Below are 18,079 nucleotides of genomic sequence, written 5' to 3'. Positions count from 1 at the left end.
TTAGCAGAAAATATGCTAACAGTAAAAACGTGTGATGATAATTCAAACTTCAACAAGAATCTGTTGCATTTGGGTATTCGAAAAGTAAGTATAAATATATGTTTAGTCCCATGTTTTGATGGCTTCGTGAATACGACAGAGCATCTGCATGTGGCTTGATGTTGCAAAAAATATGATGAATTATTAGGATTTAGTTATTGTGCCAAACCTTGATATAACGCTAGATTTGACAAGCGAACTTAGAATCACTCAAATAAGTACTTTAACAACCATCTCCTTAAGTCGAGAAGAACCATGTATATATGTGTTTGGTCTGTAAAGTCTAACAAAATCACCCAAAATGGTAATCAACATTAACTCATATCTATTCTATTTGCACATTTTACCAGCTTCCTTTGTATGCTTTGTTGCTTGTCTTCGTCTAATTAAGTTATCTCTCAAAATTCAGATGCATCTTTGGGTGAAACAAAATCTCTTGAATGGTTACTGTTGTTAGTCTTATATAGATGGTCCTAGTTAGGCTAACTCATATGTCATCCAACTTCAAGATTCAAGTTGGAAAATCGTTGCCTAAACTCAACATCCAAGTTGCTGATTAAGAAAATGCTTGAAGTGAAAGTTGAATCAAGCTTTTGTGTCCATTGTTTTATCCAAATAGACGAGCGTAATTTTTCATAATTGTTTGCTGAAATTTACTTGAAACAAGAAAAATCGTGAAAACTAACGGTAAATACTAGTATAATCCAAACATCCTAACCCGTCACTTTGGATTTCTTATTCTTCCTCAACAGTTTAATCATCCATGATGTTAAAAAAAGAGAGGCATAATTGGGGGATACTCACGGTTATATGAGATAGATTTTGGCTAAGGGGGGATTTTTAATTTGGTATCCCCCAATTAAGGCTTATAAATTAAAAATAGAATAAATTCATCATTAAATGTGGACAATCAATCAAAGAAGAAATCAACATTCACAGAACAAAAATTGAAACTGATACAGACAAAAAAGAATCGAATTTTCAACTACGAAAGTGCAACACTAGAAAAAGGAAATACCTTGTAAAAAAATGCAGAGATAGAATTAGGTATGGAAATCAACAACTACAATCTTATTATCTAGACTGAGGACTGACTACATATGTTGTATGTTCCTAATAACTTTACCACCTTCTTATCTCAATCTCCCTCGTTATCTCCATCTTCTGCTATCATTTGGTCCCCACATTAGATTATTGAATCGTTTCTCACAGGTTAATCTGCACAAGTTTTTTTTTGTTCTCTGTTTGGATACGGGCATGAAGGATCATTTCTTACCATTTTTAGAAAATTTCATGCTTCTTGTTATTACCGAATGAGTTTGAGGTTAATAATACTGTGTGTAATTGGTGAATAAGATGTAAGTGGATCCCTTATTACTAGTCGGTATTGTGATAACACGTTAATGCAATACCAACTGTAACAGTCGATGTTAGTCGGTATTGTCGGGTAACACTTTCACTGCCGACAGTTAATACACTTGGGGATACTTAAGGGTAATATAGTCATTAAAAAAGTTATTTGGATAAGGGGTACTTTCATTACTTCATAAACTTCTTTTTTTTATCCCCCAATTTGTGAGAGTATCCCCAAATTTCTAAGAAAAACTCTCGAATCTAATCAAACACTACACCAAATTTGGTGTTTCGCAGCGGTAAATGGCAGTTGCAAACTGGGTCGCAACAGTTTAACTCTGTTACAAAAGTCGATGTTGCAATATTTCACAACGGCTTATTTTCGGTAGCAACAACTTCAAACTGTTGCAACTGTTAGAGCACTGCTCGTTTGAACTCGCATGCGTTGCTATCTCAAGCATGTTTGTCAATGTTATGGATCAAAACTATAAGTCTTGATTTCTAGTCTATTATAGCTAAGTCTCGGACTAGGATAGAAAGTGTAGTTGAGATCAAGAACTCCAAGGCGATCATCATACAAGACGAATAGCTACTTAAGGAACTGGTAGAACTTCATCGACTAAAACGTATGTGGAGACTTGAACTTATCTATCACTCAAAATTGTACCTACTTTATCTCATATCTTGAGACAAAAGTCGTTTTTCTATATAGACTTTGATTATACACTTTTGCTATTTCGAGCCGAGTTTATCTCGCTTATCTATTTCTCGAAATATGTGTTGGTAAGCTTTCGCTTTGGCCAAGTTCATCTTTACCTAGTGATGAAAGTCATATTATGTTTCAATTACTTGAAAATGGCTTTGATGAAAAATAGTTTGTGAACAACAACTATATAACGTCCTCTAAGAATGTTTCAATGATTGAAATGTGAGTTTAGATTATATAACCATTGTTGGATATAAGCATTGTGTGGTAACCCATATATGTATAAGTCCTTATTCCTTGAACCAAAGTATGCGTACTTTGTTGATCAGGAAAACCGGAACAGAGTCCGCGAACTGTCGGAGGTTCTCGTCCCGAGAAAATCTGCTGGAGTTTATGAATTGTTTACAAACTTATTCCGGGTACTTTAGTCTGCGAACTCAGGTTGGTTATTTCTAAAAACGATTATTCATGAACTTATACTTATATAAACTAAAGAATGCAAGTTTGCAAACCGTGGCTGTAAAGTTCATGAATTCGAGTGAATCAAATCGTTTTTGCTTCGATTGTGTCTTGTATACTTCTATAAGATCTAAGCAATTGAACAAATCTCTAACTAGTTCATTTGAGTCATTTGAACTAGTTATGGTGAAGAAGAATATGGTTGATATGAAAGTGCTCATATGGCTAACCATTTGGTTAATTATTGTTGAACCAACGAACGTACATGTTTGGGTACGGTTACACAAACCTAAAATCGTGCATTTCATTTGTGTGTAACAATCTAATTTTTCGATCTAACGGTTGAAAGATATTAGCTTGAATCTAATCAGGTTTTCATCTAACGGTGAATATTGAATGCTTTGTTACTAAGCTAACATTGGTTGCAAACCCTGATTTGAAAGACTATATAAGGGAGAACTCTAGCAACTGGGAAACCTAATCCCCACACCTCCTGTGTGATACTAGTTGTATAATCTAGAGTCAATTCTCTTTTAACCTTAGGTTTCTTTGGGACCCTGTAGGTTAACGACTTAAAGACTTCATTGGGACTGTGAAGCCAGATCGATACTAATTTCTTGTAGTTGTATGATCTGATCTTTCTGATTCTATCGTGTTGAGTACAATCATAACGATTGACTTGAGATTGATATCTCTGATAGGAAATATATAAAAGTAATCACAAACATCTTCGTCTCATCATTTGTGATTCCACAATACCTTCTTTCGCTGCGTCGATTAAGACTATTGTGAGGTGATTGATAATACTGAGTTGTTCTTCGGGAATATAGGTCTGGTTTATCAATTGGTTCCTGTTAACCTTGATTTATAAAAATACGGAACAAAAATTGTAGGTATTTCTGTGGGAGACAGATTTATCTATTACCATAGACTTTTTTATGTGATACAGATGTGTTTATTAAAGTCTTCGACTTTGGATCGTAGCAAATCTTAGTTGTGGGTGGGATTAGCTAAGGGAATCAAGTGCATAGTATCCTGCTTGGATCAGAGACGTAGGAGCATAAATTTACCTTGGATCAGTGTGAGATTAATTGGGGTTCAACTAAAGTCCAGACCGGAGTTAGTTTGTAGTAGTCTAGTGTCTGTAGCGACTTAATACAGTGTGTGTTCAATCTGGACTAGGTCCCGGGGTATTTCTGCATTTGCGGTTTCCTCGTTAACAAACTTCTTGTGTCTGTGTTATTTCTTTTCCGCATTATATTTTGTTAACTGAAATATCACAAGTTGTGCATTTGAATCAACCAATTAGAATATCCAACCTTTGGTTGTTTATTTACATTGATTGATACTTGAATATTGGTATTTGGTACCGTTCAAGTGATTTCTCTTGTATTCAATTAGATCGCAGATTTCTATTTGCTTGAGTAAGAATTGAATCGAGAAAGAGATATATAACTCTTTGATATACTTCATTAAGATTGAGTCTAGTTGATTCTCTTGAAAGTATATTGGAGTTAGTACATACAGATTGCTAAGCGAAATATTGGGTGAGGTTGTTGTACCCCCACTTTTTAAATTGGTATCATAGAAGGCAAACACGTTTAAAGACCTTATAAGTCTGTGTTTGTAGCGATCTGATTATGGACGAGTCTATCTCTAATAATGTACATGTTCATAAATTACCAGATGATTTTTAAAGCTTGGATTCACTGGAGAGGACTGTCACATCTAGGTCAGTATCTAAATATTGTCTTCATGTAAAACCTGTTGAAGTCTGGGAAACACGCCTAGAAGAACAGCTGGATGAACTTTCTGATAAAGGTGATTCAGATATTGATAGAGATTTTGATGAGGAAGTCTCTGAGTATGTGAAAGTTTTGAATTCGTTAGAAAATAAGAAGATGAAAACTTCTCATGTCACTCATCTTCTAACTCCTCTTTGTAGAGAAAACAAGAAATTGAGAAGATGTTACGCAGTTGTTTATGTTTCGAATAGTTCTAACGAATAGATCCTCAAGGATTCTGAGGAAAGCCTATGTATGAAGTCACTTGAATGTGATAATCTCTATCAAAACTATTTTTTGTTGGAAGAGAAACTTGCAGAATCTGAAGCAAGGATTAACTCCCAGCAAACAAGTTTTGACGACAGAGAAAACGCTTATCTCGCTCGAGAAAAACGCATTGAGGCTGATTTAACTGCTGCTCTTGATGAAATCAAGATGTTGGAAGATGACTTGAAAAAGTTCAATGCTAGTTCAAGCAAATTAACCACTATGTTAGGAGCAAGTAAAAATTATCGTGATACACGAGGATTGGGCTATAAGGGAATAGATGCTCCAAGTACTAGCAAAGAGGTAAAATTTGTCAAGGCTAGTGATGCTTCTCAACAAAAGGTTTCCATTGATGGAAAAAGTGAAATACCTTCACCGGAAGTTAAGGTTCGAAAGAGCAAAGTATATCAACCTCCAAAGTCAGCACACACGGATCGAGGTAACAACATTCCTTATGTTTGTCATTATTGCGGAAATAAAGGTCATCTGAAAAGGAGATGTCGTTTCCGTATAAGGAATGAGAAACCTCATGATGTTCTTGTTTGGGCATCACAAGAAGTTGTGAAACCAAGATCATATGTTAAGACTAATCCCCTTAACGCTACAGGTTATAACTGTCCAACCTTTAGGCAAAGGAATTAGTGCTGTGATAAATATAGATTTGCCTATAAACGTCATCCGAATCCTTTTCACAATCGTAATGGTTATCAAAAGGATAACTTCGTAAAGACTAAGACAAGATCCGATGCTCCCAATTGGAGAAAGACTAACTTGCAAAAGAATAGTCAATTCAATTCTCTTTCGAGAAATCTTGAAGAGAGTAATGGGAAGAAGGTTCCAGTTTTTCCTAAATGCACTCAGAAGTGGGTACCAAAGAAAACCAATGATACTTTGAGTGTGAAAAGGATTGACCTTCCAGAAAATTCCATGACTATGGAGAAGGCAGTATCCATGATGTTGGAACTTAACAAGTTTTTTGGAAAAATGGAATTGGATGTGAAAGGTTCTAAAAGCGATCTCTTTCATGATAATCCAACGATCACTTGTGGTGAGCAATACATTGTTCACCCCAACACAATTTGATTGTGTTGTAAGTGCATCCTCACCAAGGAATGCCTTACTATATATACCGTGAGGGAAGCACGAGAATTGGGGCACACAGATTATGTTCAGAAAGGCTGTAGAATTCGACTGGATTCTTCTAAAAAGGTACGTCTATAAACCTGAGCAAGATTTATGTTTTTATTTGCTTAGAGTACTTATAGTGATCCATGTACCTTGGTTATTGTTCATTTCTACCTAACTTGATCTGTGTTTAAGGTTCTTAAAAGTTTTGGTTTGAAAATAGTAGTTCGGGATGTATGGACTTCATGGTACACCTACCTGGTATGCATAACATCTAAAATCAAAATCCAGAGGTTTAAGTCCGCATACCCGTTTGCATGCTCTCCCAGGTCATGAAAATTCGTTTGCAAACCCGTGTGCATACTTAACGTCGATATTCGGTAAACTTGTTTTGGTCGTAATTTCTTCGTCCAAACTCGGAATGACCTCATTCTTTTTGAATTCTCTTCATCTTTGAATTTTCTTCAAAATAAAGATGAGAAATCCTGAATTTGGATGAGTTAAGAATGGTCCTTGTCATGACTCTTGTTTTTGAGTGTTTTGCTCTGTTTCGTTGCACTTGTTCCATTTCTCTTGGACTTGGGCACTTGGATTCTTGGAGTACCTCTCTTCTAAGCTCTTTTGTATCTTTACAAGAATGTTGTTGGTGAATCACAAAGAAGGAAGTTCAAGAATGGGAAGTAGCAGGCATTGCTATGGGATTCTTGAATGTTCACAACCATCTTATGTGAACTATGGTGCATGGTTGTTAATGACTTTGTATGTTCTTCCTTGTTAAGAAAATATCTTTATACGCCTTTGGTGGCTATTCTGGGTGTAAATCCGTGCGAAAAAGATTGATTCTACCTTCTAAGGACAAAGATGATTTTTGCAGTATCAATCTTTATGGTTTTATATATTGCAATTTGTTATGGGATATGTGTGTTTGCGTCTGTGAACTATGATTGTCCCATACTTTATCAAAAGTTAAGTATTTCGTATGTCGATATGCATGTATTGATAAAATAATGAATGAGATTTTTGACATTACAAAAGTTTTTAAGCCTATTATGTCATTGTGTAAATATTGATGGAAGATAGGATGAACTTTTGTTTACGAGGATTATGCATATTGTATGTCATTGTGCAAATAATGATGGGAAATAGAATCAATACTTGTGTATTCCGCAATATTGATCTTCCCTAATCCATATTTTATGTATATACTATGCGGCTCCGTAAGTTCTCTTATATTGAGCACTTCCAATTAGATTAATCATGAATTTTCTTGTGGTTAATTTAATTGAGTATTATTTGGATTCAAATTCATATTCGTATGTGATTTTTTATGTCCAAAGAAATCCTTCTTTTCTCTTGAAATTAAGGTCGCTCTTGTTGTTCTTTCGGAAATGACATATTATGGGGGAGAGTTCTTAATTGAAATTGTACTTAATTGCCAAATCTTTGTGGCGAGTGCGGTTGTGGAATATTATAGGAGTTATCTTGTATTTTTATAAAATCCTTGATGAAAGCATTTAGCTTCCGCTTTATAATTACATCTAAATAAGTTGATATGTGCTTTCTTTTGGTCATGAAATGTTTCTTTGAAAATTTCATTAGGATCCCGTTTTCGTACCTTTGCCAATTTTATTGACAAAAAGGGGGAGAATTTATATGTAGTTCACACTACAAATACATATAGTTTTCGGATCATTATGTAAAGGGGAGTGGTTTCCATGTGAGATGGAGTATTGACTAAGGGGGAGTGATACATATCACCATAGTATTGTTGTCAAAGTTGTGATACAATTGAACTTTGATGCTGAATAATAATACTATGACACTGTATAACAATGATTGAGAATTCTTGTTTTCTCATTGTTATAGCTACGTATTTTCAACAACGATGATGCTAAACTTACAACCTGTGGAATCATTGGAGTACTTAGAAGTGACGAAGATTTCGAGTAATGTTGAAGATTAGGCATGTGGAATATGATCTACAAAAGTTTATTTATTTATTTATTTTTGTATTCCATATGTATTAATAGTTTTGTCACTAAAATTGACAAAGGGGGAGATTGTTAGAGCACTGCTCGGTCGAACTCGCATGCGTTGCTATCTCAAGCATGTTTGTCAATGTTAGTGATCAAAACTATAAGTCTTGATTTCTAGTCTATTATAGCTAAGTCTCGGACTAGGATAGAAAGTTTAGTTGAGCTCAAGAACTCCAAGGAGATCATCATACAAGACGAAGAACTACTCAAGGAACTGGTGGAACTTCATCGACTAAAAGGTATGTGGAGACTTGAACTTATCTATCACTCAAAAGTCTATCTACTCTATCTCCTATCTTGAGACAAAACTCGTTTTGCTATATAGACTTTGATTTTACACATTTGCTATTTCGAGCCGAGTTTATCTCGCTTATCTATTTCTCGAAATATGTGTTGCTAAGCTTTCGCTTTGGCCAAGTTCATCTTTACCTAGTGACGAAAGTCATATTATGTTTCAATTACTTGAAAATGGCTTTGACGAAAAATAGTTTTTGAACAACAACTATATAACGTCCTCTTAGAATATTTCAATTATTGAAATGAGAGTTTAGATTATATAACTATTGTTGGACATAAGCATTGTGTGGTAACACATATATCTATAAGTCCTTATTCCTTGAACCAAAGTATGCGTACTTTTTTTATCAGGAAAACCGGAACAGAGTCCGCGAACCCAGTCCGCGAACTGTCGGAGGTTCTCGTCCCGAGAAAATATGTTGGAGTTTGTTAATTGTTTACAAACTTATTCCTGGTACTTAAGTCCGCGAACTCAGTCCGCGAACTTAAGTTGGTTATTTCTAAAAACTATTATTCGTGAACTTATACTTATATAAACTAAGGAATTGAAGTTTGCAAACCATGGCTATAAAGTTCATGAATCGATTCGAGTGAACCAAATCGTTTTTGCTTCGATTGTGTCTTGTGTACTTCTGTAAGATCTAAACAACTGAACAACTCTCTAACTAGTTCATTTGAGTCATTTGAACTAGTTATGGTGAAGAAGAATATGTTTGATATGAAAGTTCTCATATGGCTAACCATTTGGTTATCTATTGTTGAACCAACGAATGTACATGTTTGGGTACGGTTACACAAACCTAAAATCGTGCATTTAATTTGTGTGTAACAAGCTAAGTTTTCTATATAACAGTTGAAAGATATTAGCTTAAATCTAATCAGGTTTTCATGTAACGGTGAATATTGAATGCTTTGTTACTAAGCTAATATTGATGGCAAACCCTGATTTGAAAGTAAGGGAGAACTCTAGCAACTAGGAAACCTAATCCCCACACCTCCTGTTTGATACTAGTTGTATAAGCTAGAGTCGATTCTCCTTTAACCTTAGGTTTCTTCGAGACTCTGTAGGTTAACGACTTGAAGACTTCATTGGGATTGTGAAGCCAGACCGATACTACTTTCTTGTCGTTGTGTGATCTGATCTTGCTGATTCTATCGTGTTGAGTACAATTGTAACGATTGACTTGAGATTGATATCTCCGATAGGCAAGATATAAAAGTAATCACAAACATCTTTGTCTCATCGTTTGTGATTCCACAATATCTTCTTTCACCGCGTCGATTAAGATTATTGTGAGGTGATTGATAATACTGAGTTGTTCTTCGGGAATATAAGTTTGGTTTATCAATTGGTTCCTGTTCACCTTGATTTATCAAAAGACGGAACAAAACTTGTAGGTATTTCTGTGGGAGACAGAATTATCTATTACCATATACTTTTCAGTGTGATACAAATTTGTTTATGATAGTCTTCGACTTTGGGTCGTAGCAACTCTTAGTTGTGGGTGAGATCAGCTAAGGGAATCAAATGCGTAGTATCCTGCTGGGATCAGAGATGTAGGAGCATAACTGTACCTTGGATCAGTGTGATATTGATTGGGGTTCAACTACAAACTAACTACGGTCTGGACTGTAGTTGAACCATGATGAACTCATATATAAAGTATGAAGTTAATTAAGATTTTCTTAGAGTTAATTAACCATGATGAACTCATATATAAAGTATGAAGTTACAAAAATCATATGAAGGATTGTCATGTGGATAAATCACATCAAGGTTCTTGCATAACGATTTAAAGAAAAAAGAACTCACATACTTTGGAACCAAGAAAACCAGCTACCTAGGTGAACATTTCTGCCGCATGAGGCATGCCCAAAGGTTGAAGTTGAAGTTGTCACGAGGAATTTCTAGTGGAACCAGCAAGATCAATGTGTTAGATGTCGCACGCTACTTTTAGTGAAGCTGCTCAAAATCTACAACAAACAATGAACAAATTTACTATTAGTATTCAATATCCTAAATGAGAACGCTACTGTTTTACTCGCTAGACATGTGAATACTTATTCCTAAACACCAAGCACCCTGTCAGTAAAAACAACACAGAGATGATAACAAAGTGATATGAAGGCGTGGAGCGTGCATAACTAGGTGAAGTTCCATCTATGTTACTTTGCAGTTCCTGAATTAAGTGCTCCCAATTTCACACAGGCATATTTTTCTTAGTCTTTAAAAGGCACCAAAAACAGCGTGTAATGATATTGACATATATATGTGCGAATAAGAGAGGATAGCATTAATTTAGTGCAACGACATAGAAACATACTCCGAGAGAGAGAGAGAGAGAGAAAGAGAGAGAAAGAAAGAGAAGAGGAGCATCTACTTACGTTGATTTTTGGATAGCTTTCATTGTAGCAGCTCCACTTCTTAACGCATCAACAACATCTATTACAACTTTTTCTCCTTCCAACATAATCATCTAAATTTAGGACATGGGTAAAGCTAGATTAGTAATCCATATAGGAAATAGGTTCACTAAAACCAGTATTTGGTATTTGCTAATAGGAAACCATATGCACCTGATCATGAATTCATAATTTGAAGACAAATTAGCAAACCAAAGAAACATCAGGTGGTAGTGGAATGAAGGACTGGGGGTGAAGTGGTGGCGTATGGACTAGAGTTATTCATTTCCTTGCTACGCCGTGTATTCGTAGCAAACCTGGACACAGTCAAAAGTGGAAGCCTTAGTACTTCAATTAACTAAATTTCTAAATTTCCTGAACTCAGACCAAAGAGATCAGTAAAATACTCACATGAAAGTGCTTATTTCTTGTTGCTGAGCCATGCAAATGGGTGACACAAATACAAGTTTCTTCACTAGAACTTTCCTTGTACCTTGAAATCAAGGACCAACGTTTAGAACCAACAACCTTGAAAATCCAGCAGTCTTGGTGAGCTGTCCATGGACTCTGAGACCCCAATAATGCCTCAAACCACGATGGTTCCTGTAAACTAGCCAAAAAGGTAAATAAATATGATAAAGAAAACAATGGATGTTCAATGTTTGACTACTTTTGGTAAAACATTCAAAGAATATAACCATAAGTTTCTAAGAGACATAACTTAGGCAATACATGGTCATTTCATACATTGAATTATAAACACCGACCATCATTGAACTTAGGAAAATTATTTGTTTACCTGTTTCAAAGTAGTTTCAGAAACTCACATACCTAATTAGCGAAGAAGCCCAAAACTACTACATTGATTACCTCCTAATGTCATTGTATAGAGATCATTTCAGAACGCATTATGAAGGACTGCAAAAAGTACACGTACAAGTAGAATAATATAATACACAATCTAAGGAACTTGAACACAAGTGGATTTTAATATATAGACATGGTTACATGAATGAAAAACTGCACCTTACAGTGGGTTCTATAAGACCACCAAAGAGGATAAACCAAATAGGTTGATGTAACCGTAACTACGACTGAAAAGAACCCGTTGACAAAAATTATATACAACTAGGTATAAACCAAATAAATTAGACAACATGAACTAAATGAATTAAATCACAAGATCACAACAATTTACAAAAACCATACCCTTCAATAACATTACCTTGAGAGCAACTTCCACGGCATCAGAACTGAAATCAAACCAACCACTACTTTTCTGAAGATAGTGGATGTTCAATACCGTTTGTGAAGAAGGAACAAATGACCTTTTTATATCCTGTTGGTGTTCAAGCATATTCTCTTCCTTCTGCTAAACAGATTTTGTGCTATGATTACTGAATATTGAAATCTGAAAACATTCTATGTAAATAGGAAAAAACTATATGAGCATGACAGTGCTTACTTGAAATGAAGCACTCGAAGTAAAAAGTAACTTGCGCACTTCGGGTTCCAAAGCTATTGCTATCACGTAAATGACGAACCTGATATAAAATTGGCATCAACAATGTATATGACATGGTTAAATAAGTGCAAGTTATGAAGGTTTCATGCTTAAAAAGATAGATAGATCCCCAATATCTAAACACCCATGGATGCTTAAAAGCAGCATGGAACCTCAAGTAGATATCCACATAAAGGAAGTTTCACCAAACTTAAAGTTCAATAAACAAAAAGAGATGCATTAGAGTGACATATGAGTTGATACCATCCAGTTTAGATATCTTTTTTTTTTTCTTTGATGGGACTTACTAAAATCTCCATTACCATTCCACCATAAACTACCACCAACTACATCGCCGACCACCAAAAACAACACCAGCCAGGAGCCAATAATCAGCACCACCACAACTCTGAGCACTGGTCAATTACCGTCTCCACAAACAAACTGCAGCAGTAATCTAATCTACCGTTCAGATTTTTGAGCATCCGTGTCCAAAAACCAAAATAAAGCGACAACACTAACTCCAAACAAACACACAAACACTACCATCACAAGCTCTAGATATCAGATCTCATTACCTGTAAATTCACAAAGAGACGAACCAACAAACAAAAAACCCAATTAGTTTCACAAGTGAAATCCCAACATAAACCTTAATCCCAAAACACTAATAAAACAACTCTTGTCATTTTTTTCAGGCACCTCAAAAAATCAAGAATAAAGACCCAATAATAAACTAAATACAAAGAGATTATATTCTGAAGTCTCATGGGTACGAGTGAGCAGAAAAGGGAGGAGGAAAGAAGACATGGTGAACCGTTAAGTGAACAAGTGTAAGCTTCCCTGCTCGACAGTCTTAGGTACTCCGATACCTTATTAAACCAACCCCACAACCCTGTAAAGGATACAAAACGAAACCAAAATCACAACTGAAACTAAATCCCTAATAAATTAATCAAATTGCAGATCATTTCATACAACAAATAAAATCCTAAATATGACTGATTATAAGAAAAAAAAGACTAATAATTTTACTTTAAATTGATAGATAACAGTACTGTTTCGAAAACCCCAATACTTCTTTCTTTCATACTCACTAAATCATTCAAAATTGAAAGAGTGGAAAATAATTGCAGTTTAGGAGATTTAGTTTAGATAAAAACTTCATAGATCTACAAAAATAATCAAAACCCTTCATCTAGAATCAAATAGATTTCGATCCATGAAACAAATTTAATAAAAAATAAGAGTAACTTACAAGATCGGAACAAAATACCCTAATGAATATGAACTAGAAATGGATTCCATATATTGCATGAACCTGAAAAAAGAGATGGTTTTTCCAAGATCGAAAGAGAAAGTAAAATGGATATGATTTTCCAAGTTGCTGCTGGTCGTCGGAGGCGCTAGAGCAAAGAAAAAGAGAGTTAAGTTGTGGAGAACCACTAGTGGAGACTCTCATTGACTGTAACCGGTACGTGACCATAAATAGCAGTCTCTGTTTTTGTTTCTTCAATTTTTTTTTATAATGAGTTGAAATCTGATTTTTGTTTTGCCGTTGAAGTCAGATTTGCTCCTATAAGGGCAACTGCAGTGGTGCGATCAAAACCAAAGATCAAAGATCAAAAAAAAGACCAAATTTTGGGTTTAGTCCGTGTTGTGACGCAACGGTACATGATTAAAATTTCGTCAGGCGGATTTTAAAAGTCCGCCCCATTTTTTTTTCGTAAAATTTAAAGTCCGCCCCATTTTTTGTAACTTTCATCAGGCGGACTTTAAAAGTCCGCCCCACTTTTTTTTCGTAAAATTTCATCAGGCGGACTTTAAAAGTCCGCCCCATTTTTTGTAACTTTCATCAGGCGGACTTTAAAAGTCCGCCTCATTCTTTTTCTTTTTTATTTAATTTGAATTTTCATCGGGCGTAATTTAAATCTCCGCCCGTTAACAAGCGTGCTTTAAATTTACGCCCAACAACAAGCGTACTTTAAATTTACGCCCGACTATATTAGAATTTGGGATTTGGTCGCGACCATATTTGGTCTGGAATTTGATCTTTGGTTGAGATTTGATCTTTACTCCGTCCCACTGTGTTACGATCTCATCCCAAATTTTTGGTTATACTCGCCCACTGTGGATGCTCTAAGTACCGAGATTATTATTAGATCAACCCATACTCAAGATTTGCTTCGGTATGTCATTTGTCTCTCAGGGTGTCTTTTATTTTAAGATTTGGGAATTTTTGTCGCTGGATTTGATGATTTGCCGGATTATTGGTGTAGTTTGCGGCGTGGATTGTTGTTTCGAATCTGCATAAGAATACAAAAAAATAGTTTAGGAGATGTGAGTAATTTTTATTACCCTTTTTCATAAATTATCTACTAGATCTGTAGGTTTTCATTTTGATGTTATTGTTGATTATTGAGGTTTGTGTTCTTGTATATCTTGATGTAGGATTCATGTACAAGCATCTGAGTGGTGGTTCTTGACTGAAGGCTCCTCTTACTGCCAATGATGTTGAGATAATCATGAAGGTAATTGCTTGATTCTTTTGTGAATTTAGTATAATCTACAAGGTTTATGTTTGTTTTGGTAAGGTTTCTTGGTCATTCAATTTATCTGTCGAAGCATGGTTATAACTTCATTTGTGTTTGTAGATTAAAATTTGTCCTGTCTCTATAAGGTCTTGATAGGTGTTGGCATGTTTCAAAATTGTACATGGATTGCTCACAGTGGATGCTTAATATACCATGATAGCTTTGTATTTTAATATTTTGGAATCAAGTAAAATGACCTGCAGCAATAAATTGTTCTTTTTTTTAATATGTGGTGAATATTTTGGAAATTCGTTAGGATGATTTATAGAGTAAGACCTTACAAGCCGGCACTCCTGTTTTAATGTGTACAAAGCTGTTCATTTTGGTTCATGGCTAAATAGGTTAATGTCCTTGATTATTGCTTTGTGTTGGTTTGATTATTTCATGTATGTACTTCTTCTTGAATTGTTGCACCTCTGGGAAATTGCTTGATATGATGTGCGGTTCTTTGTATATGTGTGTTTATGGAAGTTAATATAAAATGTGATCTCACCACATTCTCCTTAAAAGAGAAGGAATTTGGGATTGTTAGCTCACTTCCATCTAATAAGAAAAAATCATCCTCTTCTTCCACTCTAATAAGTATGCCTACACGTAGAGATTCCATTGGCTGCCATTCTTCTGCACAGGTTTGCATTTTGTACCTCTGCTCTGATTTATCTCCCATTGAGTGTGAATTCTCTGTGGTTGCTCATCTTCTTTTCTGGTAGCAGGGATCAGGCGCAAGAGTGGGAAGGAAAAAAGATGTAGTAATTGCATCTCACCAAGGATACACCTCAATGGAAAGTTAGACTAAGTGGGGATAAGGTGATCAGCCAAACCCTTTTGTCACTCTCAATGCCCCAGTTGAGTTTAATTTAGATCATTTGAGAAGGTTTATTTGTTTCAGACTTTGTGTAATGCTTGTGGGATCAGATAAAAAAAAAATAGAAAGCTTTGCCAGATGCCGAAGGTGCTGAAGACGACACAGAATCTGCAAGATCATATACCCAGCTTAATGTTTGTTACAACGTTTGTTTGGAAGAGTTGCATTTATGTAAAGAGAAAGCATGGGTTACAAGTAATAGTAAGAAGTTTCTGTATGTGTGTTTGTTTTGAAAGATAATAAGTTTATTACTCCATAGTAGGAATAAAACAACGGTAACAACCTGTTGGATTAATCTACCATAGAACTTTCCTAATTCATATTTGATCTTTGGGGGTTTATCCATGTCGTCCATCTCTGGAGCTATATTGTATATTAAACTACTCATGACCGTGGGTCTTGTATGTTTCCCAGGTGAATGACTATTTACTTACTCTTCTAGAGGATGGTGGAATGCAAGCTAAGGCATACTTATATAAACATAATGATGAACTATCTAAATAGGTAAAAAGAATTTTATCTTGAGAAGTTTTTTATGAAGATTATTATTCCATTTAATATATCTCTTCATGGTTATGGTCCTTATGGATCCTTGCGATACTTTGAAATAAGAGTTGTAGCCTATCTGAAGTTAAGTGTTTCTCTTTTTCAGCTAGAACACATGGAGCAGAAGCTCGAAGAACTTCTTGATATTGTAATATCCAAGTGCATGTATGTCCATGAAACTCGGAATAAAAATAGAGATTTTCCGGGTATTGGTTGTAATTCGTAAATTTCTAGTTGAATGATTTTGGCAATGCTAATCAAAATGATTGGAACTTTGATTTATCTAATTGAACATGTGTTAGTTAACCTGAACTTAGAATTAGTGAACATCATATTGTGTGACAAGTACAACATAATGAACTTTCCAATTTAGTACTAGTTTGCTGCACGTCAGAACTTCATTTGTGAAATCTGCCCCCTTGCTCTTGTGTTGTTTTGATTACAAATACTAGTATTTTATATTCAATTTAATTTGACAAATGAACATTTCCGAGAAGCAACAACTTCGGAATCTGATTCAGACTCTGCCCCCAAAAAATCAAGATCGAGTTGTACAAATTATCAAATGTAGAAAGTTACCAAAAGGTGGACAATCGTTCTACGAGCTGAACATTGGTCTGGATAAAGAAGGTAACAAATGAAAAGCACAAAATAACTCTATAGGTCACTTTCTTGCCGCTATATGTTAATTGGTTCCGTGGTTTGCTTATGAAGGATAATGGAACACTTTGGATATTGTGCTATTACGTGCAAGCAGCTGAAAATGCTAAACGGTTTTCATTAGCGGAATTGCAGCAAGGAAAGGTCTTGGTGATAAACTAAGATAATGTAACTAAGTGAAGTACTCCTTACTTCAGTGTTTGTTTGGAATGTTTCTTATTATGTAGTGAAGCGGATGAGATATACTAAGTACGTAGTGTGATTGGCGGGCCATATCAAAGGGAGGTGGACAGACACGTGAGCATGTCCTCTTAGTCCTAGCCAAAACATTTGGTGTCCTTAAGTTACATATTTTTGTCAACAAAATGGACGATCCAATTGTCGAATGGTCTATTGATAGGTGCTTACACTGTGCTGCAACTTGTTTTTGCATTTCTTATGTTTCTCTTCTTTCCAGTTTAGCAATATTTTTCTTACAAGAAGCTAGACGAAGGTTGGTTAGGCAATGGAGATAAAGTTTCTATATCGGAGTTTGCAAAGGTGAATTTCTTTTCAGAAGATCATAAGAGATGCCTTTTTATTAATAGATTTTATTAAGTTTTCAGAACTCTCCATGAAAAATTAAATGTTTTCTTATGTCGACATGCGATACATTCTATAATCTATTTCGTAGTGATTTGGTAGATCATCAACCCAATATTTGGTGAACAAGTTGAATTAGGAAAATTGAAAATAGTCCTCTTATTCTAACTTGGATTGGAATTCTTCTTTGAACATTTTATTTCAGTCTATTTGAAGGCTACCAAAGATTTTAATTGTGTTGCTTACATACAATAAATAAATTCCTGACATTTGGTGACCAAGATAAAGTATAAATACAGGGTCTGGATTGTATTTAATAGGATAAAAAATGCAGTAGGGATGCTAATGCCCATGTTTTTAAAACAACATCCATGATTCCATATACTCTCTGTTTTTTTTTTCCATTTCTTTAACATGTACCTTATAAAGAATTACCTTTAGCTCTTATATTCTTTATCACCTTGGCACCATTATTTTTGTTCCATTATCAAAACTGGTACAACTTTTCGAAAGTTTTGGAATGAAACATGTTATTAAACTATGTTTTCCTTTAGCTTTTAGTGCAGAATTCAGGATCGTTAGATGTCATTTAGTGAAGCTAGTAATTTCATAAGAGCATATAAGCTATTAATTAGTTTCTAGTATGAATCGATAACTACGTTATTGTTGAACATTTTCTGAAACTGATTCAGGTGCTGATGGAAAGAAAGGTGGTTTCGAAACTGGAACCCCTGCTGGCTAATCTCACCTCAGATCCAGATGTTACTGCTCAAACCGCACATGTGCAATATTATGCAAGTCATATATGTCGTCTATTCTGTATTCATATCATCGGTTTGGATATGTGGATTTATTATTT

The 18,079-nt window shown here is 35.1% G+C and overlaps 2 long non-coding RNA genes across 30 annotated transcripts; one reads left to right on the top strand and one right to left on the bottom strand.

The window, feature by feature from the left end:
• Positions 1-9,737: 9,737 nt before the first annotated feature.
• On the bottom strand, positions 9,738-13,477 carry LOC113348089. 29 transcript variants are annotated; one of them, XR_003359486.1, is made up of 9 exons: positions 13,232-13,476; positions 12,238-12,868; positions 11,935-12,013; positions 11,695-11,857; positions 11,496-11,563; positions 10,881-11,387; positions 10,644-10,786; positions 10,452-10,543; positions 9,738-10,040 (listed from the first exon to the last, which is right to left on the bottom strand). It is a non-coding gene; the product is annotated as an uncharacterized LOC113348089 (long non-coding RNA). The 29 variants fall into 29 exon arrangements; XR_003359481.1 differs by having other exon boundaries at positions 11,695-11,841; XR_003359492.1 differs by having other exon boundaries at positions 12,282-12,868.
• Positions 13,478-14,108: 631 nt separating this feature from the next.
• Positions 14,109-14,506, top strand: LOC113353568. The gene is made up of 3 exons (XR_003361377.1): positions 14,109-14,162; positions 14,253-14,313; positions 14,425-14,506. It is a non-coding gene; the product is annotated as an uncharacterized LOC113353568 (long non-coding RNA).
• The last annotated feature ends 3,573 nt before the right edge of the window (positions 14,507-18,079 follow it).

The sequence above is a fragment of the Papaver somniferum genome, chromosome 2 (assembly GCF_003573695.1).
Source record: "Papaver somniferum cultivar HN1 chromosome 2, ASM357369v1, whole genome shotgun sequence".
NCBI classification, from domain to species: Eukaryota; Viridiplantae; Streptophyta; class Magnoliopsida; order Ranunculales; family Papaveraceae; genus Papaver; species Papaver somniferum.
This window is presented reverse-complemented; position numbering and strand designations above follow the sequence as displayed.